Here is a 27,786-nt window from a genome sequence, read left to right as displayed (position 1 = left end):
ACAACAGAAATTTATTCTCTCACAGTACTGGAGTTTAGAAGTAAGAAATCAAGTTGTGGGCCAGGTTGGGTCCTTCTGAGGATGAGGAGGGAGAATCTATTCCACGCCTCTCTTCTAGCTTCCGGTAACAGCTGGCAGTTCTGGGCATTCCTTGGCTTGTAGCTACATCACACCAATCTTTGTCTCCATCTTCACATGGACTTCCTCCTGTGTCTCTGTGTCTTCATGTGGTGGTCTTCTTACAAGTACAGCAATTATAATGAACTAGGGGCCCACCCTAATCAAGTATGACTTTATCTTAACTAATTATATCTGCAGCAACCCTATTTCCAAATATAATCACATTTTGAGGTGCTTGGGGTTACAACTTCAACATATCTTTTTGGGGGGACAAAATTCAACCCATAACAAAAGGGTATGGCCATTCTAGGCTTGGAGAAAAGCCTAAAAATCAGTTAATAAGAAAAGATTACTAGTTAAGTAATCCAGGCATGATTAAGTGTTATTTATGGTCCTGTTCCCTTCTAACATAAACATTTGGAATACAAATACCATGTTGTATAAACTGATCGTCCAAATCTCAACATTTGGCGTTCAATTAATTTTAACGATGTTTCTCTCCCCCATGCAGAAGACTTCCTTTTGGTTCAAAATAGCCTGAAGTTAAAACCCAATTTCCTTCAAACGATATTTTTATTTCTTGGAGTCCCATAGTTGGAAAGGTCTTTGGAGACCTTTTAGTATATGCCTTCAGCATTTTGACAGTGTCTCCAACAAGAGGCCCAGTCTCTACCTGAATACTTCTAGGAATGAAAAATCCACTGTTCCCTGAAACAGCCCTTCCTGCGGGAGGATAGTCCTGACAGTGAGCCAAGTTCTGCCTTCCTAAAATTTTCACCAGTTTGTCTTTGGTCAGCCATCCAAGCCTCACAAAATTACATATATATTACATATATTATTTATACATTAAAAATAAATAAATATATAATGCATGCATATATGTCTATATATATTACATGAAATATATATGTACAGTATATACTTTTTGACATTATAACTACTCAAACATTTGGGGGACATCTTTTGGGTTCTATTCTATGTCTTATCTGAATGGCAATTATAATCCAACATCTTCTTATAGGTAAATATAAAAAATCAGAATTATAGGCATAATAACCAGATAAGGAAAAAGTTGTGAGGCCAGCAGAAACCAGAACAAAAGCATTGGATAGCACAATAATTAAGGAACAGTAATCACGTAATCTGGAAAAAATAAGTGGACACATTAACATTGACCCTTGCAAATCCATTTGTCACCAGAAAATACTCATCATGTAATTTTTTATAAGAAAATACCCAATATAAATGTAAGTTCTACAACTTTTCATTGAAGACTCAAGTCTTATTTCCAGAATGTCCTGACAAAAATTTATTCTTCTGGGAAAAATATTAAAAACAAAAAAGTTATTTCATTTATATAAGGGAGAGCTGAAAGCCTTGAAAATAATAGGGAAATTTTTGTGGGAATTTTGCCCAAGAAATCGTTTAGAAAACTTAAATGCTCAAGGCAGCTTGAACAAAGGCATAGATTCTATGTGTGAAAGGGTGCCACAAAATTGTGACAAATTGTTCCATTCACAGTTACTCTGCCAAATTTTGTCACACAGTATGAGAGACATTAATAAATATATGTCAGCCTGTCATTCCTTCACAAAACACTCCCTTCACCCAAATAAATAGGCTTGTTTGAGGCTACAATGGCCATCTTTGTCTAAGAAATACTTACTCAATTTGTAGATAGATGTTGTTTGCTTGGAGCACCAATTCACACAAAACTCTTTATACCTGGGAAAACACAACAATGATTCCTTTTTGGAAATATGAAACATCTCTAGAACTCTCAGAAGTGCTGCTAGAAGGTGAAATCATGAGTGACTTGGACTTTTAGCAGCTATCAGAAAATCAAACTGAACACATACTGTATTATAAAGATGAAATTCTGATGAGATAAATTGAGCTCAGTATTAAAGTAATTTTGCCACCCAATTGTACAGTGAAGTGGCTCAGAAAACTGAAAGTCCAAAATTACCTCATTTCCTTCTTCCAGATATTATAAAGGAAAACATTTCCTTATTATCTTTATAGTTTAAAGAAAATTTACCATGATAATTAAGGCCTGGAAATAATTCACAGTGGGAGTGGGGAGGGGGGAGACATACCACTTAAAATATAAAAATTTTATATTTCTAACAATATCCATGACTGACTTGTGATAAAAACTAGTGGTTAGACAATCTGTGAGCACATTAGTGATACATCTCTCTGCAAAAGCAGCACTCAATCATGGGCTTCTTCTGGTGTACTTCAATGGCATTTTCTTACCAGGAAACAGTTGGCTGAGTTCCTGGTGGTGAGCAGTTACTTGCCAAAGATCAGTTTACTCAGCATTAGAAAGAGACATTATTATTTAGCTCTATCTAGAATTCATGTTTAAAAAATGGATTGTTGTTTACTTCTCTGTCTTCAGGATAACTTTTGTAGTTACTCATGCCTGTCCTTTAGAACTTAATAAAACCCAGAGAAAATGTAAAATTAAGAAAATTGGGCTTAGAAATCTTAATGAAAGAGGGGTGAAAGTAGGGAGCATATGCAATTAGGATATCAATTAAATTCTATTTTGGGTTGAGCCTTCTGCTTATCCACGTGTCCCTTTAGTACTGCAGAAGTGCTGCTTCTCTGGAGATAGACACCATTAATTTGCTCACCAATTGCCAAAACCAATATTTTTTAACACAATCCATACTCTACTATTACCATAACCTGCCCTCCCTAATTTTTACTAGTTGTTTCAATAGTAGGGTTTTTTCTCTTTGGATTGAACATTCTGCTATTCTTCTAAAAAATACATTCTAAATATTCTCCCTCACTTGACTGTACCAGCCAGAGTGGGTTTGGGACTGGGTTTTGCAAATTCAGGGGTTTTACCCAACAATGGTTAATTTGGGTTTTGGTTTTGGCATCATGGCCTATAAGAACATGGAGGGTTTCCACTTTCCAAGTTTTTTAACTGACTGGTGACGCATCCTGAAACAAGAATCCCTGTTTTTCTTTTCAATAATTTTTCCCCTTCTGGCAGGGTGGCCTGTGAAACCAAGTTAAAACATGTTGTTTCATCACTACCAAACAAGAAATGAAATTAACCTTTTGCCTTTACTGCTTAGTTTGTCCTAAACCTGGATAAGTGTATTGGGATGAGGAGCTTCATCCATCTGCAGCCTATTTTATTAATTTGGAAAAGAAACCATGACTTTCCTACACTGCCTCTCATTCTCCTTCCATGACCTTCTTCCCTCCTTTCTCTCCCAGCCAAGAAACTTTGATATCTCAAAGTTCTTATAGTTCCTGCCCCTCACACTCTATAAGTCCAACTCAAAACTTAACTGTAAGATGCATCATTATTTTATCTACCAGTAAGAAAGAGTAGAAATGCTGCCAATTAGAAGTCTATGCATGGGTCAGATGTAGTGGCTTGTGCCTGTAATCCTAGCACTTTGGGAGCATCGCTGGAGGCCAGGAGTTTGAGACCAGTTTGAGCAAGAGCCAGACTCTGTCTCTACAAAAAAATAGAAAAAGTAGCCAGGTGTGGGGACACATGCCTGTAGTCCCAGCTATTTGGGAGGCTGAGGCAGGAGGATTGCTTGAGCCCAGGAGTTTGAGGTTATAGGGAACTATGATGATGCCACTGCACTCTAGCCCCGGTGACAGAGTGACACCTTGTCTCAAAAAATAAATAAAATCTATGCATGCCATCCAAGGTATGACCTATTCTAACTTGAGATATTAAGAAGTGAAAAATTGACCTTAGAATTGATAAACTATGATGATTTGAGGCAGAAAGAAAAGAACTTAAATATTTTTACAAGGGCAATTATAGAACTACTGACTTTTTCTCATTTGGATTTACTGGTTATCTATAGCCCTGCCCATTTCTTCCTTCACTTGATTTCTTCATTCCAAAAAAATATTCAATGCCTCCCATATGCAGGCCCTGTGATACATGCCAGGGACATGCAATAACCAAGAGGCTGTCTTTGTGCTGGAGGAGTGCTCATTTTGGGAGGGGATAAAAAAATTGGCTAGAGAAGACAACAGAGTGACTGTCACTATACTAGGCAGAAGTACAGCATCTCGTGGGAGCACAGTGAAAGGTGGCCTAGTTTGGTCTCTCAGAGAGTATGGAGAGCTGTCCAGAAAGGCAGTGTCTCAGTCAAGATTTCAAAGATGAATAAAGAACAGTTAGTCCTTTGTAGGGACAAGACAGATGAAAAGGAGAGGACAGTGCAGGTAAAGGAAACAGGAGGCAGTAAGACAAATTGTGCTGTTTTCTGGCAAATGCGAAGGGTTCCTTAAGACTACAGGATGGGAGGAAGCGAGGTGAGCTCATGAAGGGACTTGCTTACTGTGCAGGGAAGTTCAAAACTGATTCTAAGGAAATAGAGGAGCCAGAGAAAGGCCTAAGCATAAGGTGAGAAGATCAGTCTAGCCCTTTAATTTGTTTTACTTTTACTTTGTAAGTATCAAATTAATCATGTATAATTAAAAATTCCAATTGTAATAAAAAGTTTATCATGGAAAATAATTTCCTGCTCCAGCCATCTCATCTTCCATCCCTGATCCTGATAAGAAATCATCTTCAATTCTTTCAGTTGTTTCTTGTAGCTATCTCAGTATTCATTTTTAAGCTATGCTGCTGATTCTGTTTGACACAATAAAGCCTTTTAACTTCTCCTTTGAACAGTTTTAGATCAGAAGTTCAAAGATGTACAAATGAAGTTTGTAGGAATGAGGGTGATAACAGAGCCAACAGTAACAAAAATACACTTTCAAAAGTAAAAGAAGAGATCCCAGACAACTTAGAACTTTGGCACCGTATTTTTCAACTTATTCTTTATTATTATTTCTATTATAATGCAAAATGAGAGACTCAAGATATGCTGCGTTTTTAAATTTACAACTTCAGATATGATCCAGTGATCTTTTGATTTTTCCTTCTGTAGGAGTTAACTCTTATACCATTCCCACCTCTCCCTGTCTATCTTCTTAATATCGTTAAAGCACTATTGTTGGCTATATAAATAGTATTCTTTAAAGTGTTTAAATGCTCCAGCAAGTGAACCATCTTCTTTTCTTCTTCTCCCATGGCCAGTTACAGTATCAGAAATACTGTGCCATACTCAGCCCTCCATTCATTCCCCACATTCCTCCCTCAGAGACACTTTCATTCTCCTTCCCCAATACATTGATGTCTAGACCTGACACAAGGCTTTCATCCTGGGAATTCTCTTTGCCATTCTCTGGGTTGAAAACACTTTCTGAGTTAGCCTCGCCTCCCCCTGCCCCCCTTTTTTTTTCTAAAGTGCATCTGCTAATAAATTCCTAAGGAAGTGTGACAGATATAAATTTTCTCAATTTTTTTATTCTAGTCTCACTTTTTTTTCTATGCTAGTGTCAGTGTGGCTCAGTTTGGCCAAACTAGTCTCAGTTAGCTTTCGTATAGAATTCTAGGTCAAAATAGCTTTCTTTCGTAATTTTGAGAGTTTTCTTTCCCTCATTTTCTAGCATCTGGTGTTAATGTTTAGAAGTGTATTTCATTTCTAAATTTCATTCCTTGAATGTAATCCCTTTCTCTCTCTGGAAGCCTTTCAGATCTTCCTCATATTCTTGGCTTCCGAAGTTGAGTGAGCTTTAGGGTGAGTGTTTTTCATCTGCTGTACTGGATACTCAGTTTTGTCTTTTCTGTTTAGAAGCCTATCCATCAGTGTTAGCAAATTTTCTTGAGTACTTTAGAATTTTCTCTCTCTAGCATCTCTTTCTGAAACTCCCACTAATCAAATATTAGGTTCTCTAAATGGATCTTTTATGATTCGTATCTTATTCAAATTTTTCATCTCTTCATCTTATGATTCCACTTCTAAAAGCACTCCTAGAATTTATTATCCAACTCTATTACTACTTTTTGATGGGAGGAACAGCACTATCATATCTTTAATTTCCAAGAACACTATTTTTTTTCACAGCAATCTATTATTGTTTATGGATTTAATAGCTTTTCAAATCTCCCCAAGAATATTAATAAACAATTTTAGTGTTTGTATAATCCCTGCGTTATCTCCATTTTCTTCTTGTTCTTTGTCTTCACCTTGTCTACCTTGGTCTCTCTCTTCCTTGGTGAGGGTTTCCCTTATCTTTCTAGTGATCCAAAGTTGTTCATGCATATATGAGTGGAGCTTCAGAACCTGGGTGGAAGCTCAGTGAGCATGGCCAGGGTTAGCTGACTTCCCTTCTGGGAGATCTTGCAGGGAGCTGGCCATTCCGTTAGGGGTTCCCAACCACTGCTACGTAGGGGTCTTTCTTCTGTGTGATTTAGTTTTTCTAGAGAAGTATCTTATCTCTTATCTTAGGGGCAGCTTCCTGGCTGCGGTATTCTGTGCATGGGAAGGGAAAGGGAACGAGGTAAGGGGAATGTCAAACTATTCTAGCAGTTTCTAATAAAAACAGATGTCTATTAGTTCCCTTGTGTTAAGCTCCTTCATCCTCTACCATGCCTAGTGTTTTTGAATCACCAGGCACTTTCATTCAATCTCTCCAGTTAATGAATAAAGTTCTGTTCTCCTGTGGTAATGATGGGAAAAGTGAGGGTGTATTGTGCACATTTACTTTTCTGTTCATGGTGGGCACTGGAGGGTTAGAAGGACCTGGCTATCAATGTTCCATTTCTTGGGGAGAGGATCAGCTGATATAATGTCGCCATCTGCTCCCCAGCCCAGCCCCATGCCTCACCCCTTCATCCACCAACCCAGCTACTTCTGTGGCTGTGCAGGGTGCACTGCTACTATGGCTACTGCTACACTCCGTACATAAACATGAGGTCTGGATTCCTCTTCCCTCATAAATCTATCTCTGCCCCTTCATCCACATTTCATCATTCAATGATTTGCACAAATAGCTTGCTTGCTGAAGCCCTTCTTCTGTTTTCTTTGTCCTTCTGGGTTTATAGCTTTTTATTCACTTAATAACAATTTAGTGGAGACTTGGGGGACAGAGAGGATAAACATGTGAATTCAATCTGCCTTCTTTAACTGAATACTGTATTTGCAATTTAGATTTGCAGTGTTTCAGCTCAAATAATTACTTTGGCTCATATATGGAATAACATATTTTCTGAACCATAAATTAATAAACATTAGAGACATAAAGACAAGTATGAGAAACATAAAGACAGAATACCTCAAGTCAGAACTATCCTGAAAATTCAGAGTATACAGCCATAGCTCCTAACTAACTCCTACTCTCTGCTTTTTTCTATTGTTATAATATTTATGGCCTTAACCAAATTTTCCAAAGTCACAAGCCAACATAGAATTATAACATGTCAGAAAAACTTGAACCCATGAGACTCTCACCCCCCATCCCAACTTCCCCACTCAGTTCCCCTCAGAGTATGTTCACCAATACTTCAATGGATTTATTTATAAAATTTCAGACCTAGACAAATGTTTAATCTAGATAAAGGCCAACTTTTCCATTCCTAGCTCAGAAGAACATATCTTTTTCTTTTTCATATTGGACACTACACAACTGAACCAACAACTAAGGTTTTAAAACCTTCACTTGGTGGTAGGCTCAGAAAGTTAAATCCAGTGCTCTCTAGTCCTTCAATTATTTGACATCTTCCCTTTTCTTTGTAACCTTTTCAATAAATGCACTCTCAGGGGGCAATACCTACAAAGGCTGTCAAACACAAAAAATTTTTAAGTATGATACATGTGTCCTCAAGAAAGGAACAGGCTTTATTTAAAAGGTCTTGACAAATCTTTGAGGTGGATGATCAGAACCTGATGGCATGAAAAGGCCTGAGGTGAAAGTGACAAAGAAATGTCAGCCTGTCACCAATAAGGATTTGGCAGCTGGCAGAGACAGCACGGAACAAACAAAAGAGCTTTCTAAATCCTTTGCATGTGAAAAGAATAGGAATTTGAGGATGGGAAAACAGTGTGGCTAGGCAAGAAAGCAAAGAATAAGGCTTTTAATTATAGGAATGTTGAATATTAAAGTACATATTCAGTCATGTGTCACTTAATACCAGGAATACATTCTGGGAAATACGAGGTTAGTCTATTTCGTCATTGTGCAAACATCATGGAATGTACTTACCCAAACCTAGATAGTAGAGCCTACACACCCAGGCTGTATGGTACAGCCTATTGCTCCTAGGCTGCAAACCTGCACAGCACGTTACTGTACAGAATACTGTATGCAATTGTAACACAATGGTTAAGTATTTGTGTATCTAAACATATCTAAATGTAGAAAAGGTAATGCATTGCTCTACAAATATGAGACTATGCTGGCTACAAAATCACTAGGCAATGGAAATTTTTCAGCTCTATTGTAATCTTATGGGACCACCATGATCTATGAGGTCCATCCTTGACGGAAACATAGTTATGTGGGGCATCACTGTATGTCAAAATAAATATATATGTATTTTAATATATATTAAAATATATAATATAAATTTAATAAATACATATGTGTGTGAATATATATGTATATGTCAAAATAAATCTCATTCATTTCCACACACCTTCAGAAAAGATTGCTACAGGCACAAGGTCTTGGTTTAGGTGGATTTCATATGATGGGTATGGTGAACTGATCAAAGAAGGATGATGAGTTTGATATGGTAAAAAACAGAGATGGAAAGCAAGAAACAGCAGAGTAAACCATAAACTGAAAAAAATAATCAGCAGAAATAAAAGCTCCAAGCCCAGCAGTGGCCAGGAAAACTGTAAATCATACCCCCTTGAGAATCCTCAGAGAGACAGGAAGGCACTCCAGGTTCCCACTCAGCTGACATCTGAGCCTTAGAAATGCATGTAAAACCTGTAGCTGGCTGAAAGAAACTGAATTTTATAATGTATCTGCTTTTGATGAAGACCAAACAGAAAAGGTATTCAACCTAAGGACACAAGAGAATGCCTCAGGAAATACCCTTTGCTGAATGTCTTCTAGGGTAAGTTGAATCACCACTTAGGGTAGGGAGAAAGGACTGTATGGGATGCTGGACTACATGAGCTCTGCAGTTTTTTAAGATCCTGAGAGGCTCTGATTCGCAGAGCTATGCAGACTCACACCATTTCAATTTGACCCAAATGTAACTAAACTGATTTAATATATAATGCCTCAAAGTTCTCCTAGCAAAGTTCAGAAACACCACGTGGTAGTTCTCATCCTTGTTCAAGCCAGTGATGGGGAAATGGAAGTCTTGCAAAAACTATTCCAGTATTTCCTGTTGGATAAACCCTGTCATTCTCTAAAAACACCAAAAGGAGAAGCAAACTGAATCAAAAGTGGAAAAGCTTCCAAAACCAGGACAGGGTGGGCCAGGTTGGAAGAGCAGGGTCTGCCTCTTACACAGAGGTCTCTTTCTGGTCGAGACTGGGTTTTCTTTTCTGTGAAAAGGGTCTGCATCCTAAATTATTATTTGTGTTTATGATGCTTTCTCATAAGCAGATTCTGGGGATTTGCATTTTAATTCAAGATGCAGTCTTTATTTTAGGGAAAAATCAGTAAAAAGGGTCCACACTAACCTGTCATTTTCCTTTTCTATTTTGAAGCTCTCTGTATGGGAGTTAACTTCTCCTAAAAAAATTCCTGGTTAGGCCACTTGCTTGTTTTATGAATGACGTTTGTGGTCAGTTATAACATATATAGCATTCTTTCATCTTATTGCTGCCTTTTTCATGCATGTTTTTATTATTTTGGCATTTTTATGGAAGTGATTAAACATTATTTGGTTTCAAGCTGGTGTAGAAACTGTGGACAAGGAGAAAATACTCTCTAGCTGAAATCCAACATACACATACCCATGCAATCATAAACACACACATGTGTGTGCAACATTCCTAAAATATGTCCAGATAGTTTTTGCTTGATTCAGCTTTCTTTCCTTCTTTGTCTTTGTCTTTCTTTCTCTTTCTTTCTTTTTCTTTCTTCTTTCTCTCTCTCCCTTTCTTTTCTTTCTTTCTTATGAAAGAGCAAAAAGAGGGAAATGAAAGAAAATGTGATTTCCTTCTCATTTTAGGCTTGCTTCTCATAGAGGGTGCATTGTTTGGATGCCCAAACCTCCTGCTTTTACCCAAAGTTAAATGTTGTAGAAATGGTTTTTCAACTCTTATTCAGAATGACTGAAATATTTTTGGAGTGGGTCACATTCCACGCCATCATTAATGTTTACAGTTTTAATAGCAAGTTGTATTGCTATAGTAACTTTTATAGAGATATTCTTCTCCTACTCAGCCCCACCTCCTAAAAAAACATAAAACTAAAAAGAAAGTAAATCCTGGTGTTTAGACCAAAAATTCCTGACACACTGATAGCACTCAGTAAGGCCCAAAAATTATCCCTAAGAAGCAGAATGTTTCTAATTCTGTTAAATTCACTTTATATAGTGATGTATGATAAAAAATTAACAATTTTAACAGAAACTCTGTTTTTTGTTATTAGAAAATCCAACTTCTGTTGACACTCAGGGAAAGGACAGCATGAAAGAGTAAAAGTGGGACTATGCCAGAATAAATTTTTATAAGGAATTCTACAGCTGTTAGAAGAGTAAAAAACTCTACTCAATATTCCATATCTGCCTATAGACTTAACAAGAGAAAAAAAATCTCCCCATTTAATACTTCCTAGAAGTTTTAATTGGCATATCTGGCTTCACTGCTATATAGTTGGGGCTGCACAATGTTTATGTTAAAAGTTATAAATGTATATATGGATACATTTTTTAAATACCCTTTGTTTTTTATTATAATAATAATGATTTATTAAAGGCATGTACAGAACACTTTCTAACTTATTTATTTGCTAGAAGACATAAATAAATCATCTAACATCATTATTATTAAACAGATCATAGTCTACTTTCAATTTCACAATGACAGTGGATTTTGGTGGTGCATTTATTTCAACTCTGCAGTCGTACTATATACTCAATGCAAATAACAAAATAACAACATCTTCTCTACTTGGTCCTAAATCTGCAATTTGGATTAGGGTTAAGAAGCATGAGCTTTGCTAGCAAGCATCCTAAAAACTAAGATGATCTCTAACTCAGAGCATTGTCAAATGATTTCCAGTTTGAAATCATTTATAATTTACATAAATCAATTGAAAGCAAAAACTTGATATGTTTAGGTGTCCTTTTCACAACAAAAATATGTAATAATAGCTCTTTTAAAAATAGAAGTACTTTGTATAACATTTCTGTCATGATTGATTTTATCTCTTTTATCATGGCATGCAGGACAGGTATTTTTTAAAGCAGATGTGTGCCACACATCTTTCTAATGTGTCATTAAGTTAGACATTTTGGATCAGGGTTAGTCATCTGCCATAGGACATGATGTAATGGGTGTGCCAGTGTCAGACACCATGTCAACCACACACCAATCTGATGTACCCTCTATTAGACTGGAAAAAGGTTCTTTTCCACTGAGGAATATCAAACTTTAGCCTTCCTTGTTATGAATAAATGATCCTATGATTTCACTTCCTCATTAACATTTGTGTTCTTTAGAGTATCTTATATTTTAAGATCCATTTAGTTAAATGACAAATATCTTCACTTCTTCAGTTATTAATACATAATATTTGTATTGTTTAAAAAATCCTTGAATTTTTATTGTGTTCAGACTTCTATGGCAGTTCAGCCTAGAGACTATTCAATAAAAATGAATAGTACAAATTTTCCAAAAAGATTATTTCACCCCAAAATATTTCCCAATCCAAAGGGTGAGTTTTCTAACTAGATTCTTATCAGGTTTTACTTTTTTGTAAATAGCAGTTCCTTGCCAGCCCTACCTCTATTCCCTCACATTTTTTCCTTGCTTAGATTGAAGGCTATATCTCTTTCTTTGAGTTTTGCTCAGAACTGCTGTAACGGGTGGGCATTCCTCAGCTAAGAAGAACCAGACGGCCATGAAGAGAAGTTAATGCTCCCCTTCACATCTCCTCTGGGCAATCCTTCACAAGGCACAAGTGTGCTGATTTACCACTACTCTGAGACTTACACTAATCCAGTAACAAAGGATAGTTGTTTTATCTTGATGGCAGGCCTAAGCCAGAAAGATCCTACCTTTATGTAGCAAGAAATCTACTTCTTCAAGAAGAGAAAGCCCTAAAGAGAAAGATGAGGACCAAGTTCTATTATATATTGCATATAGTACCAAAATAATTTTCTGACCTAGTTAAAATATTTTAGGCAAAATAGAAATAAAAAATGCTATGATTTGACATTATAAGGCTTAGAGATACTTGGAGATTACAAAGATATGCACCTGGGGGGGGAAATTAAAACATAGCTAAATCCAAAGCATCTGTGCTAATGGAGACATTATGGATAATTTTACAACTTTAATATCTATATCCTTCTTCCTTTTCTTTTATCGAATATTTAAGAGGTCATACAAAGTAGTTGAAAAGTCGCTGGGCAGGGTAATAAGAGTTAGGAGAGTTGGTTTGAATCCTGGTACCCTCCCCAGCAATCAACATGCACTTTAAAGTGTCCCTCACTTCTCTGAGATCTAATTTTACCATCTTTAAAATGATAAAACATTTGATAATGATAATGGTCTCACTTGTGAGAGGAATATAAGGATCAAATGAGAATTTTTTTTAAAGTTATTAAACTATACAGTTACATGCAAATAATGCAAACTGGGCATCATCTTCATCAAGATCAATGTTGCTTCCAAGTTCTATCCCATTCCTGTTTCTGTCCACTGGTGGAGGTGCTACTTATGCTTGAGCAACAGGAGATTAAAGAAGAGAAGTGTTTCTCCCCCTTCTCAAATATTAGCAGTGCCTTCACAATGTAGAATCACCTTTGCAACTATGTCCTGACTACTAAAGAAGCCCCTGAAAGAAAATCTTCTTGGAGTTTTGTAGATTTGATTTCCTGACTTTACGAAGCCAGGAGAACGAAAAAACAGACTCTGGAACATCTCATCAGACAAGCACATGACAGCAATACAGGCCTCTTCTTAGGGCTCAGAAGCCAAACAGACTTTGTACCTATTTGTTCTCTTCGCCCTGGTGGTGTGAAGCAGACAAGAAAGACCAGGTCATTTTGCAAATCATCTGACTCCTGTCTGAAATCAGTAACCCAGAGGAAAAAGCACTTGAGCACAGGGGCATCAAAGAGAGGCCCCGGCCTAGCATTCTAATAAGGCCTAATTTGGGTTGGAGAGTGGTAAAAATGACTCAACTGATCCTTGATCCCAGGGTGGTACTCCTCCAGCATACACAGATGTCTGGGTACACCTCAGAGGTGGGGGAACAGGAATTGGGGAAACAAAGCCAAACACACTCTCAGTCATGAGGTACTATGATATTCAGAGTCTGAATTCTGAGCTTCTAAATGCTGACATAATACTGGTTTTTCTATAAAATAGCTTAGTGTGGGAACCTCTCTGAAATAAATCATAGAAATCCTAGAGTGAGGTTATGATTTGGTATCTACAGCACCCACCTGGTGACCCAGCAGTAACTGGCACATCAAAAATGGTGAAGGAATCAATGAATGAATGGATGATGAACTCCATTGGACACCTAATGGTAGCAGTGATCTTTATTTTTATTTGTTACGAAAATTTTCAAATATAAACAAAAACAGAAAGAATTGTATAGTGAGCCTACACATACCTACCACTCTGCTTTGACAATCTTGTTTTGTCTACTTCCCCTCAATTTTAGGGGTGGGCTAGGTTATATTTTTAAAAAATCCAAGATATCTTGTCATTTCACCCATAAATACTTTATTATATAACTCTACCCCATAAAGGTGATACATTCACACACTTGACAGATTAATAATTCTTTAATATTTTGTAAAATTTCAATTTCTCATCTCAAAACTATCTTTTAGCAACTGATTTGTTCAAACCAGAGTCCACAGATTCACACACAAAATTGCATTTTTTTTAAGTGTCCATAACTCTCTAATAGTCTTTCCCACAACACCCTACTCTATTTTGTTAATTCCATTGAATTGTTGGTGACAACAAATTGAGTGTCCTGTAGAATGTACCACATTCTGAATTTGGCTGACATGCTTGGTGGTGCCATTTAAGTCTACTGTCAACCAGTGTATTTCCTCTAAATTGGTAGATATATCTTGAGATTTGATTAGATTCAATATACTTCAAGTTAGTTTCATAGCTGGTTGTGTACTTCCCACTGTGTCTAACAGAAGTGATCTTTTAAAACTTACCAAATGGCAGGAATCAATTTGGCTTGTATATATGCCAAGTACAGAATAATAGCAGATCTATATTCTGGGCCTACTAGAAATCAAATCCTCAAATTTAACAATATACATTCTCTCTCTCTCTCTTTTTCTGGTTTGGTTTGTTTTAATAGATCTGTGTTGGTGCAATGACAAACTATATGCAGCTATATTCTCAAACTGGGGACAAGAGGACAATAGAAGTTGTGAAAGTTGGGCTGGCAGTCCCCTTATTAGAGTGTCATTCATGTGTGGATAAACAGTGCCAGGTTGGAAGAGAAGGTGAGAAGGGAGAGCTAAATCATGATGACTGGGGACTACAGTGATTTGCTGATAGTCAGTGAAATATATTGCTGAAGGGAAACATAGGAATCATCTAGCTCTATCAGTTTGTGATAACTGCTATGGAAAACATGTAAATCAGAGAAGACAGATAAGGTAGTAGGGCAGCAATTTTAAATAACCTGGTTTTATTAGCTTTCTAGGGCTGTCATAACAAAGTACCAAAACTACGTGGTTTGAGAGAAATTTATTCTCTCACAGTTATGGAGACTAGAACTTCAAAATCAAGAAGCCATTCAGGCCATGCTCCCTCCAAAGGCTATAGGGAAGAATCTGTTCCATGCTTCTCTCCTAGCTTCTAGTGGTTTCTAGCAATCCTTGGTGTTCCTTGTGATTACAACTGCATCACTCCAACCTCTGCCTCCACCTTCATGTCACCTTCTTCCCCGTGTGTGTCCAAATTTCTCTTTTCTTACAAGGATATTAGTGATTGGACTTAGCGCTCATCTTTATCCAGTATGGCCTCACCTTAACTTAATTCCATCTGCAAAGATCCTATCTCCAAATAAGGTCACATTCAGAGGTTCCTGGTGGGATTTTTGGAGGACACTATTCAACTCAGTACAACGGTCAAAACTACTTTCCATGAGAAAGTAACACTTGAGCAAATACATAAAGTAGTTAAGGGACCTAACCAGTCATTAAAGTGGAAGAAGACAGTCCAGGCAAACACTATCAAGCGTGAAGGTCTGAGATATGAATGAGCATGATGTGTTCAAAGGAGAGCAAGAAGACCAGCTGGCTGTGGTAAAGCAGTGAGAAGAAGATTGGTATGAAAAGCAGTTAAAAAGGTAGAGTGGGGCATTCAGGGAAGCAGATCAATAGAGCCTTGGGGGCCATTTGTAAGGGCTTTGGCTTTGACTCTGGTAGGAGTGGGAGTCATTGAGGGGTTCTAAACAAGTGTGATATGACGACATATTTCACAGGGATCACTGGCTGCTGTACTGACCACAGACTATGGGAAGAATAAGAGCAAAAGCAGTTGGAGTTCATTTCAATAATCCATGTGGAGACAATGATGGCTTAGGCCAAAGTAGTAGCAATGGAGATAGTGAGAGGTTATGGGACAATAAGAATAATACACAAAGACATTCAGAGTTTTTTTTTTCCATCAATACTTAACCTGCTACCTATCCAAGTGTTTTGTCATCAGTTAGTATTCATTACCAGACAAGGGAAGCAAGCACCAAAAGTTTAAGAAGTCTTTGTAGGAGACAAATCTTAAAATAGGAAGAATCTGAATGTTTCCTTTTTCCTGCAATTAACAATGATACCTACCATAGAGCTTGCTATTTGCCAGGAGTTTATTTTACATCCAATAATGGATGTAAAATAATATAATAATATTATTTAATCCTCAAATTAAACTTGCAGTACAAGCATGATTTTCCATTTTATAAATAAGAAAAATTTAAAGTTCTGAGAAGTTAAAGAATTTATCTAAAGTCATATGAACAGTTAATGACAGAGCCAGAATTCCAACTTATGTATGTATTATCAACAGTACTAGGTGTGGTTAATGACTAACATTAATTTTTAAAACTGCCTAATGTTCAGTATAAGCCATAATAACAAAAAGCACCTATTTGTCAGATAAATGCATCTTAATCTTTAGGATTTCACATTTCCTCCTTGGCCTCAGCAAAATGACTGTAAGACTTACTCATTTTCAGCAGCAGCTGGGAGAGTTCTAGGTTGATTTTCCCTCCTCCTAAACCCATGCCGAGCATAGCCTTCCCAGGTGGTGTGTCTTCAGCAAATACAATTTTGGTAAGCTCAATTCCTCCACAGAAGAGGAAGACAATAGCAAGCCAGCAGAAGCCCATTTTGTGGATTTCAGGAGCTCTGAGTCCTCTTTCAACAGAAGCAAGTGGTGACATTTCCTTCTCTAGGCTAGCCTGGAGGGACGTCCTTTCACCAAGAGAGACCAAAGCGGAGAATCAGTGTGAATATCAAGCAAAATAAGCATGATTTCTTTGCCATAGAGAAAAAAAAAATCAGAGTAGCCCCAATTAGATGGCGTTATGTCTGAAAGCCAGGTAGAAATTATTTGAGGGTTACTGGTTATTTGGGATTAGCCCCACAACGTGTATCTTCCACTAGTATGTATTCTAAAAAACAGCAGCTTATATCTTAAACTAACACACACACACACACACACACACACACATGTGCCACCACCTCCACTTCTACCTAAACTCTCTTAAACCCCTTCTCAGGGGAACACTCCTCTTTCAGTGTCCCCTTATGCCTGTGTTCAACTGTAACGTATAACTTGCATTTTCTCTTCTCCCTCTCACCAACCTTTGTGCAGTTGGGGCCAGACCCAGGCTTAGAGTCTCACGGGGAAAATCCAGATACCAGAGATAGTCCAGAAAATGTGCTAAGGTCACAGTCAAAGCCAGAAAAATGCATCCAAATGAGGCACTGATAAAGGGAAAAGAGAAGGATGACAGGCGCTGAGGTACAAAGTTACAGTGAGGCAGAGAAGGACAAGGAGCCTGGTGGACTGAAAGCAAAGAGCGGTAACAGGACATTGTGAAGGGTGGCTGGGGAGTCAGTGCCACTCCCAGCCTTTCCATTTCTTTGTAAAAGTCTAAGGAGAGTCAGTGCTGCACAGGGGTTAAAAGCACAGACGCTGGAACCACACTACATGGCTGGAAGCCTGGCTCTGCCAAAAACTTGTTCTGTAACCTTAGTCAGTTTCCACATCTGTAAAATTGAGATAGTAGGTTTAACACATGGGATCGTTACGAGGTCTAAATAAATTAGTATCTGTGAAGTACTTAGAAGAGTGCCTATATAAACAGACATAAAAGTAAAATAGTACACGCCCAGGTACTCAGGATCAAAGGGAAAAAATTATTTTTTTTGATTGTGTGTGTGATTGGAGCTTCCTTTTATTTATCCTCCTACTTTCAGAGGTCACCACTACCTTGAATTTGTGATTTGTCACCCCCATTTTTATGAATATTTGTATCTCCAAGTAAAAAATAATTTTACTTTTCATATTTTAAGCCATATATAAGTGGCACTATGCTTTATGTCTTCTGCTTACTCAGTCTATCACATTAATACAAGAAGTTCTGGGCCACACATCCCCACCATTCCTATTATTGTTAGAATATTCCCAACGGATGCATAAACCACAATTGACTTGTCCATTCTCCTTTTCATAGACATTTAAACTGTTTCCACGTATTCTAAGCATTCTTGGACATATTTCTTGGCAAATGAGTAGTAGGAGTTTCTCCAGTCTGCTCTAGAAGGAAAATTTCTGAGTTTTAGGGTAAGCTTCTTTTTAAATTTACTTGATATTTTAAAAATTATTCTTTTAAGATGTTTGGACAAATTCACATTATCATCAGCACTGTACTAACTACAACTGTAAACCTTTAGACATACTTGTTTATTGAATTCTGCTAACAACACTATGAAGGAAGTTCTATTATTTCCCTTACTTTATAGTTCAGCAATATTTCCCACATCACACAACTGGTAAGCCATGGAGCTGGGATTCATACCTAGACATGCTGTTTCCAGAACTGTGCTAAATACGATAGAATATGATAAAAAGGCAAGATCTTCCAAACAAAAAGTATTTCAAGACAGATAAAAAGGTTTCACTGAAGGTGATGGGACTTCATACAAAATCCAGTATGACCTTATTTAAATAATGACATCTGCAAAGCCCCTATGTTCAAATAAGGCACATTGTGAGGTTCTAGGGGGACATGAATCCTGGGGAACACTACTCAACCCAGTGCAGGATCTCTTTCTACTGTCTGTAGCCAAAGAGGGAAACTTTTCTCATGACATGCCTTTGAATATATGAAAAGAGCTCTGCTAGCCACAGATCTCCTCTCCGTCCTCTACCCTGAAGGCCCAAGGTTCTCTTGCCCTGGTTCCACATGCACATTTCGGTGAGGCCACACTGGCAGAGCTTTCAGTTCTAGTTCCCAAGAGGTCCTCTCACTGTCCAACTGACGCTGCCCTAGGCACCCTTCCATTCGGCAGTGTCTTTACGTAAAGGATATGCAAAGCAGAAAATGTCTTTCCAGGTGTGGACAGACCAACTTGGGCTACAATTAATCTTAAGAATTGTCATTAACCACTAGCATTAAGGTTAAGTCTCAGCTACATGAACTGTACTAGATCATTCAGGAGTCTTGGGTAATATTTCTAGCTCTGTCTCTCACTCTGTAAATAGAAGTAAATCAGTTTCTGCCCTTACATTTCTTACCCTTTGGAAACTGGAATATTTGCCCTAACCTGTTTGACAATGATGTTGTGAGGATAAATATCCGACTGGTACAAAAGATTCAGATAAAATCCTCAGATAAAAACAAATAGAAAGAATGTGGAATGGCTATAAACCCATAATACAATGGAATTTAACCTTGTTTTATGCTATGGGGTACTTTGATGATGCAGTGAACTCTACCGTGTACCTCCCCAGAAAGTGCACGTATGCACGAGCACACACATATGCATAAGCTTCACAATGACTGGGGAGTTCGATCACCCTGGAGTCCAGATATGCTTCCCTCCATTCTCTAATTAAAAAGTGATCTTTGAGTCTGAGCATTAAATGAATACAGCAAGTGATATTCCTTCTTAATTCACAGGTGGCCATTCCACTTCAGACCTGAGGCTACTAAGCCAGTCCAGAAGCCTAAGCATATCACATGCACATAGTTAGAGTAAAGGGGAAGTTTTGGGGGACTGAATTGAATGTCTTGGATGGTTAGACTCCTTTCACAGTAGTAGCAACGATCTCAGAAGTAAATGAGGTTGGTCTTTAATACTCATTTTCTTATTTTCTGCCTTTTCCTTCCTTTCAATATCTCCATTTCAGCAGAAAGTCGCTCATCTCTCTTTGATGCAATGAAATTCATTTATTAAAGTAATCCTGACTAATATGTTAGAAAATCAGAGTTTATGACTATCCCACTTAAGGGGTCAGACTTAAGAAATTTCACTACAGCCAGAGCAATATAGTTACCTAAACACATGATTTACTGAGGATGGAATTTCTGATATGGGTGGTAGAAATAATTTGGGACAAGAACACCTTTCCAGCAATAATGTATTTTTGCACACATTCTATATAATTTACTGTATTTTTATAGTTTCAAACTTTCCAAAGTCCTTTCACGAATATGGTTTTCTCTGCTTCCCACCAAAAGTCAAAATGGGTTGGGGAGATAGGAGAGTGACCTTTTTATAGATAAGGAAATTGAGTCCTTGAGGAGTAAGGTGACTTGCTCTAAATCTGGCAGTTAGTAAGAGACGGAGCCGTTACTTTAACATAGATCTGATTCTAAATCCCACTTTCCTTTGCTGTATCATGAAGGCAATCATGTCCCTAAATATACAGTTTTAATTTTCAAATGTCTACTTTGAAGGCAAAATATATTATGACTACAGGGACAGTAGAGGGTCATCCCAGGACTTGGAAGTCCTATATTCTTTTCTCTTTCTGGGTATCTTTAAGCTGAGTACAGGGCAGAATTGACAATTGCCTCCACCTACTAAAAAACAGGGGGGAAAAACTGTCTCTGCTCTTACAGAGATGCCTGGGGTCTCTTTAACAATGAGAAGTGCCTTTCATTTCATAGTAAGAGACAGGATTGAAAATGCACATATCTGGACATATGTAAATACAAATGGCTGATTTCAGATCATTCTTTGAAACAAGCTTTGCTAGGGAAGTGCAGGGAGGAAAGACACCGCCACAGCCTGCATCCTGTCTGAGGCGTCAGAGAGCTAAGCAGAGAAAGAGGGCTGGTAGCCAATCTTGTGGCTTTGATTGTGAGTGAATCCTTCTCTCAGTCTCTCCACATAGTTCTCATCCTGTACAGAATAGCAAAATGAGCATCTTCTTGACCTCAGGAGAAATGCAGTGTTTTTCAAAGTGTGGTCCCCAAGACTCTAGCATCAGAATCATCCAGAAACGCTCATTAAACACAGATTCCCAGGTACTCTCACACACACACACACACACACATATACACACACACACACACACACACACACACACACACACTTCCAGAGGGGTCTCTGAGGCTGGGGGCAGGAATCTGCCCTTCTAGCCAGCTCCCAGGATGGCTGCTGTGAACATTGAAACTTGAGTGCTATTGCTTTTGAGGATAAATTAAACAGTGATATTACTAATGAATACTCACTTTTGGAAGACCTAGAGATAGACTTACATGAAAGCTATTTTGTGAGATTTCTTTTACATCTCTTTTCTTATCTTAAAATCATATGGTGTTATTTTTAAAAATTACACAAACCTGTGCATATATCATTTCACTTTGATGCATAAATGTGATCTACATCTATATCTCTATATCTACATGCAGATTATTTTCATTTCTTTTCCTTTTTGCAAGGCTCCCACCCCTTTCTCTGCCCTTGTCCCCCCCAGGCCCCTAGAAATCTATTGCAACCTAGTTTCTAGTCTTCCTTATAACCCTCCACACACATATAAACATATGTAGTCAAACATATAAGAGTAGGTGTTGCTTTCTGTATTTCTAAAATAGAAACATATTTTACTTTTTTTCTGTATCTTGCTTTTCTCACTCAACAAAATCTAGTAGAAATACTACCATATTACAAGGTTTGACTCCACTTTACTCTTTTAAAGAGTAAGATAACATAAGATAACATAAGATTTCACAGTGTGGATGCATCAGTACTTCTTCAGTCATTCCCCATCAACAGAAATACTTTGTTCCCAGGTTCCTGCTGCTATGAATATATAGCAATTAACATTATTGTTTATTATTATATATGCTTTATTTCTGGGGGATAGATTCTTACTCATAGGACAGATAGTTGTGTGTTTGCTATAATAATGATTAATATTATAATATAATATTATATATAGTTATAATATTATATTATAACTATAATAATGATAATATTATTTTTTGCAGAGGGTTATGCATTTTTATTTTTGATAACTCTTGTCAGTTTGCTTTCCAAATAAGACAATATTTATTTGAATGGCAATTAATATAAGAGTATTTTCCCCCTTTACAACTTCTCATTATAAAAATTTATATTAGTAAGCAAAGTGTAATGAGTTATATAAATTTATAACAAAGTGTAATTAGTTACATAAATTTATAACACTGAATTTTAAATGCACTTCATTTTACAACATTCCAATTTTTCCAAGTATCCTAGTGCTCTACAACCTGAGTTTCACTAATATAGCATAAAACAAGAATATAAGTATTGAGTTCTGAGTGCCATGGGAATGTAAGCAAGAAAACAAAACAAAACCAGGCTGCCTGCAATGAGACTACCCTTCAATAGATCAGATAGATACATAGATACATAGAGATATGAAAAAACCTCCAATATTTGCCCTGTCTTGCCAGCTGCCAAATCTGATAGCATCAGTTTTTCTGCAATGTTAAATATGCAGGACCAGTCAAGGTGAAAGGATATTTTCTGGGAACAATAGCCATTCTCTTCATTTAAAAAAAAAATGATATGGAGGAGGAAAAAAAAAGATGTGACCTTGCTAGATTCACTTCAACCAATCCTTGTTTGATGTGAACATCTCTAAGTGTCTGGGCAGGCATCAAGATACACAGACAGTTTGCCTTCCGGTCAACCCCAAAGTGCCATTTACAATTCATGGGAAATGGCAGGATTCAAAATGGGAAGTTTAAGGAAGACAAGAATGGTAGAGAAAAGGAGAGAAGAAAGAGGTGGAGAAGGAGTAAAGTATTAGGTCTGTGAGCTTACAGACCTAACAGCTTAATTATGGAAGAAAAGACATATACATAGGATAGCTTGAACAGGCAAGCTTAATTATGGAAGAAAAGATACATGCATAGGATAGCTTGAACAGGCAGAGCTGCCGTGGAAGCACATTCCAGGGAAATCTTAAGAGATTACTTTAATAATAAACCATGCATTCTTCAGCAAGCCATCACGAGATTAACCACCCTTTTCCTAGGCTGGGAGCACAGTCTTTTGCTTTATGTTTTCCTTCTCCCTCCTTCAAAAGCAAGTTTTGTGCAAGGAACAACTGTCATTCAAAGACCATAGTTTTTCAAATATTGCATTGAATTTCCCTCATCTTAATTTTCTAAACATGACTTTCAGTGGTGAGAAGAAGAGACCATGGTTTGTTTAGGCAGGGTGAACATCTGGGTGGATTTTGGTGTGATTCTCCAGATGCAAAGATGTTCATTTTAGACCTACTGAAAATTAAACAACTTAGATATGACAGAGACAATGTTTCACCAGGGATAAAAAGAGTTAAATTTATTTTCATTCCTTTTTTTCCTTAATGTGAGCAGGACATTGAATTACTGCCAGAAGCAATATCAGTGCCCCAGAGATATAAAAATACACTTCAAACCAGAATTCTCACTGTCAGCTCTTCAGATTTCTGCATAAAACAAGAGGTGTCCATTTTAAGTTGTATGTGTGAGTCTGCTGCTCATAAATGAACTGTTTTCACTAACATCTTCTCTTGAAACTATAGCAAATGAAATCATTTTCTACTAGCTTCTTAGACAAATCTCTTTCATTTGGTGGGATAGAGCAAAGAAAGTTATTATTTCTGGGAAAAGTCTTTCAATTTAAAAAGTAAGTAATTCACTTCTGAATTGAGGAAATATTATATACTGAGGTTAAAAGAGAGACCTATTTCTTTGAAATTGTCAAAGCCTCTATTTGCCTAAAATTGACACCATCCCTCTTGGATTTCTGGATTTTAGAAATAAAGCCTTATGTTCTAAGATGAACCAGAATTAAAGTGCTCTGCCAAAATATTATATATATCATCCTAGGACTAAAATTTATATCCTTCTTGTCATTCACACATAGTCACTTTTTAATTTAATTTTTTAATTTTTTTTTGTTTTTGTTTTTTAGAGATAGTCTCAATCTGTTGCCCAGGCTGGAGTGCAGTGGCATGATCATAGTTCACTGTAACCTCCAATTCCTGGACTCAAGCAATCCTCTCACCTCAACCTCCCCAGTAGTTAGGACTACAGGTGCTGTGTCACCATGACCAGCTAATTTTTCTATTATTATTTTTTGCAGAGATGGGGGGTCTCACTATGTTGCCCAGGCTGATCTTGAACTTCTGGCCTCAAGTTATCTTCTCGCCTCAACCTCCCAAAGTGTTGGGATTACAGGTGTGAGCCTCTGTGCCTCATGCTTTTAATAATAGCAAATTACCTCAGAGGAATATTGAAAACTGTCAGCACCACCCTTCCTTCCCCCACGCCTCTAGGTGTCAGGCAATGAGACCCATGGCAAAAATCGTAGAGGCCAGCAGAGGTAGACTCCTTGGCCAGCTGTGCTGCTCTGTGCCCTTCAGTCCCCCTGCACAGTGGCTATTCCAAGCCTGACCTACTTGAGAGCAGACACTGCCACTCACATTGAGTTACCCCAAATTACACAGTGGCTCAGCAGTCGAGGCTAGGCGTGGACCACAAAATACATCTTTGGCGTCCCATGAGCCCGATTTGAACCTTCAGTTTCTAGAGGTAAAATGCAAATCTCCTGTTCTGCTTACTCAATAAAATCAATAACCCCCTCCCACCCGAGTCAAAGTTTACTACACACTGCTTCCCTCCCCCCCCAAAAAAAGAAGAAGAAAAAGAAAAAGAATGAGAAGAAAAGAGACATGGCTTTCACAAGGATAATTTCATAATTCTTTAAAAAGAAACAGCTCCTGTGGATGTTTTACAATTGTTCCTGATTTTAAAATATGGAGAAAACGAATTCCCAGCTTGTTAATATACACTAAGATATGCTATAGAGTGCCCAGACTGCTGAGCACTGTATGTCAATATTGTTAAATATTTTATTTCTTACAGCTCATGTTTTTCATAGAGGTATAGGAAATGCTATGGAAATTAATGCAGATAAAGTCATGTTATGTGTTTTCATATAGATGTTATATACTGTAAAGGAAGCCAATATATAATCTGTTTATATCAGAAATATAGCTTATTTAAAGAGGACGTATAGACTTGAACACGTTTTGTTTATATCAATTTCACAAAGAATATTGTTTTTATATCTGTGTATGCAGGGTTGTATTTCATATATAAATACAGTAAGTTTTACATATACACCCATAGATTTCCCACCAGTTCAAGTGCACCCACATCTGCAATAACTTCTTTAAAGGGGGCAACGCACGCTCGACTTTAGAAACTGCAGATCTGCACTAGGACCCACTGCTCCTTGTCAGGAAAGTCAGAAGTAAAGGCAGCCCTTTGTTCCAAGGGCCCCTACGGGTTAGGATGACTTCGTGTGCCACATTGCTGGAAGTGGCAATTCAGGGAACTGATTTGTGAAATGAAGCTCGGCGGGTCCCACCCCTTTCCTCCGGAGTTTCCCTTTCCTGTCCTTATTTGCACCCTCCTCCGCCCCTCGTCCTGTCCTCCCGGGGCTTTCGCCTTCGCCCCGACACAGAGCTCTGCCCTGCCGCTCGCGTCCCTGCGATCGCCCCCCGCCGGTGGGGCTCCGAGCCCAGGGGAGCCGGGTCCGCGGCAGCGCGAGTGGCTGCGGCGCGAGTTAATAAACAGTTAAGTTTGGAAGACTCAGCAGACACGTTGAGGGGGAGTTACCAAGCCAGGCAGCAAAAACATCCCGGCACATTCCTGGGGAGTCCTCAGCTGCCAGCATCTGATTAGAACCATATCCCTCGCCGGGAGTGGCCGCGCGGCTCGGAGCTCGGCCGGCGGCTATTTAAGCGGGGCCGCCGTGTCGCCTGCGCGGCAGCCTGGAGGCTCCGGGCTCGGGGAAGTCATGCTCGCTTCGCACAGGCGCTGCTAGCCCGTGAGTAGCTTGGAACCCTTCTTCCCTTGGCTCCATTTTTTTTTTCTTGAAACCTCCTCCTCTCCTGTGCTCCCCCAACCCGCCCCCCCCGCCCCCCGGGCGGCAGACCTTGGGCTGTGGGGAATCTTAGAAATGAGACGGTGTACTTGGGGAAACCAGCGGTTTTGTGGCCTGACATCTGAGGAATGTTGTCACGGAATGCCTTTACCTTTGGGGTCGGACTCCAGATGCCCAGCTTGTGACATTTAATGAGCGCCTCCTTTTGTGTGTGTGTGTGTGAGTGCTTGTTTAAAAGGTCTGCGGGCAGCCCTGGTAGGACGCTGGTGTGGCCGCTGACCGCCTAATTAACTCCTCCATGGGTGTTTATTTTTGCCGTGTGACAAAGGCTGGGGACCTGGTTTGTGCCCAAGAGAAGCTTTTTCCTGGTGACTGACAACATATGGCATTAAAATGTGAACTTTGTCTTACACCGGCATTCCTAAGGAAGTATCTGCCCAAGGGACTTAACAAACTTGTTTTAAATCCCCAGTGCAGAGAGCAGTGTTTAGATGGTGCTTGCCTGCCTGCTGTAAGCTGGTTAAAAAGATTAAGTAAAAATTTTAGAAAAGGGGGAAAAATGAATGGGTTAAAACCATGGAGACCCAGTCAACATAGCAGTTTTCATAGTATAGAGCTGACTCTGTTTTTTGTTTCTGTAATCTTTCCCTCTTGACTTAATTCTGAGCCTGGAATTCAGGTCTGCAGTCAGTTTCAGCAGGGAGCTGTTTGAGTCCAAAGGGAAATTTAACTGGATTAAAAATGCTTACAGAATCTGGATGTTATCTCCACCCCATCCACCCCCACCTTTGCCCCTTTCTTTTTAGTTTGTGTTTGGAAGGAAGAGAGCCACTCTGTAAAATGAGAAGAGCAGAAACAAGCTTCCAGACACATGGAAAGACTTAAAAATTATGGAGGGGCAACTTCATGAATAGTAAATGTTGCTATTGCTCTATAAAGTGACTTAATGAAAAAATTTCTGGCCTTAATCAGGCAAAGCAGGGCAGTGGGAGTGGGGGAGAAGGAGGTAAGACATAACTAACTCAATCAAAAGTAATGGCAAAGGAAAGAAGGCAGCTGCAAAAAACACCTTTTAGATGTCTGATAAGGCTCCTGGAATGGCTTTGCAGGAATGTATAATTAATCCTCCTTACAATATTGAGATTGGCTCTTCACACAGAAGCACCTACTGGCTGTTGGGGAGGAAGGAACTAGTGGACAGGATGGAGCACTGCAGCTACCAAAAGACTTGTGACCATGCTCACTTCTTACCTCAGCAGCCAGACCTTGACTAGGCTGCTCTTCTCTGGGCCAACTGCCCCGCCCACCCCAGGTTCTGTCTGTACCCTCATTGAAGGCCTCAGTGACACTGTAAAAAATGCATTGCCTTGAGAATTCAAGAGTATTTGAGGCTTGAGCCCTCCTTGATCTTTGGGAAGGACTTTCTGGTGAAGTGCTGGATATGTGGAAATTAACAATTCCACAGTTACTACAACATGGAGAGTGCAATGGAGAAAGTCTCCTAGAGAAAGCACGTAGGAGGCCTAGTAGTCTTTCCAGTGTGTATTTCTGAGACAGACCACTTTTTCCAAATTCTTAATCAGTTTCCTCCTAAGGCCAATTGGATTCTTTTTCCTGTTGTTAGTGAATAACTTAACTTCCTCCTTCCTTTCCTTCCCACTCCCAGCTAGATCAATCCCTTCTTATCCAAATGACTGTGCTGGAAACTGGTTCTTCTTAAGCTATACTCCCTGTTTTTTGTTTGTTTGTTGAGACAGGGTATTGCTCTATCACCCAGGCTGGAGTGCAGTGCCATCATCATAGCTCACTGCAGCCTCCAACTCCTGGCCTCAAGCGATCCTACTGCCTCAGCCTCCCTAGTAGCTGGGAATACAGGCACACACCACTGCCTGGCTAATTTTTAAAATTTTTTTGTAGAGATGGGGGTCTCGCTATCATCCAGGGTGGTCTCAAACTCCTGGCCTCAAGCAATCCTGCTTCACCCTCCCAAAATGCTAGGATTACAGGCGCAAGCCACTGCACCCAGCCCCTCCTATGTTTTAATGTACGACTACAATACAGTAAGCAGATGTAAGCCTATGTATTAGAGTAAGAGCTCTAATACATAGGTATTTGCCATTCTGGTGATCTTGGACAAGTTGATCTTCACCTGAGGATGTAAGCAAGGGTAGGGAGCACTTGTTAAAAGTCTTGCCTAATTTGTT

At 38.7% G+C, this 27,786-nt stretch overlaps 1 protein-coding gene and 1 long non-coding RNA gene across 4 annotated transcripts in view; one reads left to right on the top strand and one right to left on the bottom strand.

The window, feature by feature from the left end:
* On the bottom strand, positions 1–25,904 carry LOC123648501. The gene is made up of 3 exons (XR_006738641.1): positions 25,734–25,904; positions 1,787–1,845; positions 1–277 (listed from the first exon to the last, which is right to left on the bottom strand). It is a non-coding gene; the product is annotated as an uncharacterized LOC123648501 (long non-coding RNA).
* Positions 25,118–27,786, top strand: part of DAB2 (DAB adaptor protein 2) — a 51,099-nt gene continuing 48,430 nt past the window's right edge. For 2 of the 3 annotated variants that reach the window (XM_045566359.1, XM_045566358.1), the window contains exon 1: positions 25,118–25,525. The gene's annotated coding sequence lies outside the window, so the exon portion shown is untranslated. The remainder of the gene's footprint in view (positions 25,526–27,786) is intronic. The other variant, XM_045566360.1, reaches the window with a different exon arrangement.

Source organism: Lemur catta, chromosome 12 (genome assembly GCF_020740605.2).
Source record: "Lemur catta isolate mLemCat1 chromosome 12, mLemCat1.pri, whole genome shotgun sequence".
NCBI classification, from domain to species: domain Eukaryota; kingdom Metazoa; phylum Chordata; class Mammalia; order Primates; family Lemuridae; genus Lemur; species Lemur catta.
Note: the sequence above shows the minus strand (reverse complement) of the source record. Positions and strands in the feature narration are given on the sequence as shown.